This window comes from Eptesicus fuscus, chromosome 20, assembly GCF_027574615.1.
Source record: "Eptesicus fuscus isolate TK198812 chromosome 20, DD_ASM_mEF_20220401, whole genome shotgun sequence".
NCBI lineage: Eukaryota > Metazoa > Chordata > Mammalia > Chiroptera > Vespertilionidae > Eptesicus > Eptesicus fuscus.
The window spans coordinates 40498040-40502289 of NC_072492.1; the positions used below are offsets into that span (position 1 = coordinate 40498040).

General features: G+C 54.3%; 1 pseudogene; it reads right to left on the reverse strand.

Moving 5' to 3' along the window:
* Positions 1-2370: 2370 nt before the first annotated feature.
* On the reverse strand, positions 2371-3728 carry LOC103297170 (phosphatidylinositol 3-kinase regulatory subunit beta-like; annotated as a pseudogene).
* Between the last annotated feature and the right edge of the window lie 522 nt (positions 3729-4250).

Here is a 4250-nt window from a genome sequence, read left to right on the forward strand (position 1 = left end):
AGGGGGAAAGGGGTGTCTGTGTGGGGAGTATGGGAAGAGACTGGACAAAAATCATACACCTATGGATAAGGACAGCAGGGGGGGGGAGGTAAGGGAAGAGGGGGGGGTAGGAACTGGGTGGTGGGGAGATATGTGGGGAAAAAGGAGAAACAATTGTAATCTGAACAATAAAGATTCATTTAAAAAAAAAAAGTCTGGGGACATTGAGGGAGAATGAATGAAGCCCCTGGACTGCAGCAAGGGTGTGGGAGCCTGTGTGTGGTGGGGTGGGCAGGGGCAGTGTTGGAAAAAGCTCAGATCTACTAACCCTTCGCGTTTACACAGCACTGCACCATCGTCAGGCGCTTTTCAAAGTCACAGTCTTATCTAACCTTCATCACAGCCCATGGGAGGCAGGTTTTCGGTGCCCAGTGTAGGAATGAGGAACCTGCAGCTCAGAGAAATCAAGGGATTGGCCCAAACTGCTCTGAACAGGGGAAGCCCTGTGCAGAGTCCCCGGCCCTTTAGACTGGGGAAGGTGGAGGTGAGGGGGTGTCCAGATAGATGTACCCTGAGCCCCAGTTTAGACCCAGGAACGGAGAAACAGGGGGAGAGTGAGGGGAGCAGCTCAGGAGGCTTCCTGGCAGAGGGAGCCATAGGATTTGGTTGGGATACGAAGGAGGGGGAAGCTGGTGTGAACTTTGGTGAAGGCAGGGGTTGGGAGTCAGGGAGAGCTCACCGTGCCATGCCAAGGGAGGTGGCAGAACTGGGAGCTGGCCTGAATTGCAACAAAGTGGGATGAGCTGGAATGACAGCGAGAGACGGTCGGAAGGCAGTCCTGAGGGACCCGGACACAGTGGGTCATGGTGGCTTTACATGGGGCACAGTGTGGGGACGTGGGGAAGGACGGGCTGTAAAGTGGGCATTGGAGGGGGGAGGAGCTGGATTCGAATCCCACCCTCACAGCTTCCACCTCAGAGGAGAGAGAATCAAATAGGCTAATGCTTAGCACAGAACCTGCTACCTGGCATGTGTGGGGTGTCCCTGAGGAGATAATGGTAGGAACAGGACTTTTGAAAAAATTAATAGGTATTGAATGACTGCTGTGAGCTAGGAGCTGAGTAAGAAGCTTCCACATAGGTTAGTGTTTTCGAGATTTGCTGGGTCGTAAGACTCGCCGGGGTGACGTAGATCTTGGACCGAGTGCTTTTAACAAGGGTCCCAGATGGTTGTTAGGCTCAGGGAAGGGTGGAAAACACTAACAGGTGAGAAAAGCTAAAGGAGGCTGGCTCTAGCATTGAGAGGAGAGGGGCCCAAGGCTGGTAGTTGAGGAGGGCAGCTGCTGGTGTGGTCCAAGCCAGAGGGTAAAGGACTGCTGGGGTATGTTTATTATATATCTACTAGAGCCCAGTGCATGAAATTTGTGCACAGGGGGCGAGGGGGGTGGGGTGGGGGTGTCCTTCAGCCCGGTCTGTTTTAATAGGCAGTCTCCAAACTAGAGACTGGAAAACCTAAAAGTAGAGTGCTCAGATTTCAGGCATCAGGTGCTGTTAGCAGGATTTCTATCCCAATTAAACTCTAATTCTTAGCTCTCAACAGTCTGGACAAACTGCCCTTCACTGTCTCCAAAGTTTCTTATTCGTCACTATCCCATTCTCCTTTTTTTTTTTTTTTTTTTAGTTCAATGTTTTATGTCCACATCAGTATCAATGTACCATACAAAACCCACCTGCCAGCCTAGCTGGGCAGGCAGGAGGGGGGTCCATGGCAGCAGAGAAAACCGTGGTTCTTGTCCCAAAAGAGGAGAAAATGGGTTTACAGTCAAGGAAACAAAATCAGAGCCCAACATGATCAAGGAGAAGCCTTGATGCTGCATCGAGTGGAGGTGCCGTGGGCAACGGTGCATCTCTGCTGGCCCAGCAGTACCTGCAGCAGCCTCGGTTCCTGGGAAGCCTGGGGTCACATAGGGCCCAGCTCTTGAGGTTATTTTTAATAATTTTGCTTTTGGGAGAGAAGGGTTTCTGGGCAGCAGCTCCAGGTGGGAGTAACCGGTGTGGATTTCACTTTAGGGTTTGGAGGAGAAGTTGGGTCTGTGGGATGGGACCTGCCCGGACCCGCCCAGCCCCAAATGTCACAGCTGAGGTTCTTGGAAGTGGCCCAGCGAAGTTCCTTCCTGCCTTCTTTCTGCCCTGAGCCCAGGTCTATGGCTTAAAAATCAGGGCACCAGCCTGGGTCTGAGCACCCCAGGGGCCTTTGTAAACATGGCAGGCACAGGCGGGGGAGCTTGGGGGAACTGTAGGAACTGGTGGGGGCAGCCAGAGCCAGGAGAGGGCAGTGCCCATGGGGAAGGGGGCATGGGGTGGAGGAGGTATATGCTCCTCTAACAGAGACTTAGAGGCACAGAGACTAAAAGAGACAGAGACTAAGAGATGGGGATAGAAAGAGTGAGAGGAAGAGAGAGACTCAGAGAAAGCAAGAGAAAGATTGAGACAGAGAAAGATTCACAAAGAAGAGAGACAGACAGACAGAAAGATGGAGTCCTGTTCTGCATGAGTCAGCGGGCTGTGGGGGGAGGTGGGGGCTGGGGCCGGGGCTCACACGTGCCGGTGTGACGGTAAGTGCAGCGTTGTGTTGCACGAGGAAGGTGTGCTGGTCATACAGCACCAGCTCCTTCAGAGACCCGTACGGGCTGTAGGGCTCCGCAAAACCCAAGCCAGTGGCCCTGGGGTAGATGACCCAGCCAGTGGCCCTGGGGTAGATGACACAGCCAGTGGCCCTGGGGTAGATGACACAGCCAGTGGCCCTGGGGTAGATGACCCAGCCAGTGGCCCTGGGGTAGATGACCCAGTGCTTGGTATCGCCACCACCACCACAGAGCAGGCACAGCAGCCCCGCTGGCTGCTCTCACGGGTGAGGAAAGTACCATCCCGCTTGCCATTCAGCATTTCCTCGGCCTGCGTGCGGTTGATCTTGCCCACATACCAGGTTCCTTCCTCATGGTAGGGGAGGCCATCCTCATCCTCCATCAGTGCACACTGGTCTTCAGGCTCATTTTTTGTTGTTGTTGTTTTTAACATATTTTATTGATTTTTTACAGAGAGGAAGGGAGAGGGATAAAGAGGTAGAAACATCAATGAGAGAGAAACATCGATCAGCTGCCTCTTGCACACCCCCTACTGGGGATGTGTCCGCAACCAAGGTACATGCCCTTGACCGGAATCGAACCTGGCACCCTTCAGTCCGCAGGCCGACGCTCTATCCACTGAGCCAAACCGGTTAGGGCCAGGCTCATTTTTTATTCCCAACCACTCGTTGGTTTTCTTCTGCCGGGCGCCTTTCTGGGTGAGCCATACCAGGCACTGGTCTCGGATCTTGCGCAGCTGCATGAGGTCTGGCTTCAGGCTGTGCATGTGCTTATCGATCTCCCGGTTGTCCAAGGCCTGTGTCCGCAGCTCCTGCTCCAGCTTCGAGCGTGTGGATCTGGGCGATGTGAGACGTGAGCCGTTCTGAGTTCAGCAGGATCCTCTGCATCTCTTTTCCACTGCCCTCACGCCGGAAGCGCTCCAGGTACTCCTGGCTGCACTTCTCTGGAGTCTGGCCCTGCGCTTGGAAGACCGTGATGGTTTCATTGAAGGCTTCGATGGTGTGTGCTTCACCTGCAGTTCCTGGGAGATGCGTGTGTACTCCGCGTAGAGCTGGTCGTCCTCGCGGCTCTTGTCCTCCGCTTCAAACCAAAGGAAACCTTTCATTCTCATCCTCCTCGCCGCAAGGGAACAGCAAACCTCAAGAGAAATAATTTCCCGCCAGAAGTCACGTCCAAATACTGCGAGACTGAGGACTGTAGGGCTGACTATGCACATGCGCAATAGCAGGCTCACGTTCTGGCCTGGGCGCCCTGGCGTCCTCCGCAATCCCACAATCCCCTGGCCGCACACTTCCGGTGCTTCTAGCTCCGCCTTCAGTGGTGTTTCCTCCAGTCGCGTTGCAAGCCCAGAGCCTCTGGTTGGAGAGGGTTTTTCTGTTCTTTGGCGTTGATGGCTGTTTACTACTTGGAATCAGTGAAGTTTCGGGAGGACGGCCGCTGCCATGAACATGTCGTGAAAATGTGGGTCCCAAGCGCACTCATGAAGCAACCGCCCATTCAGTCCGCCATGAGGAAGGTACTGTGCTGAGCCTTTTCCAATCGGATCTTCCTCTTCCTTCCCCAGCACACTCCAAACCTACTCCGGGCGACCGCCCCATCCCCGCAGACCCTTAAGACCTTCCCCTCT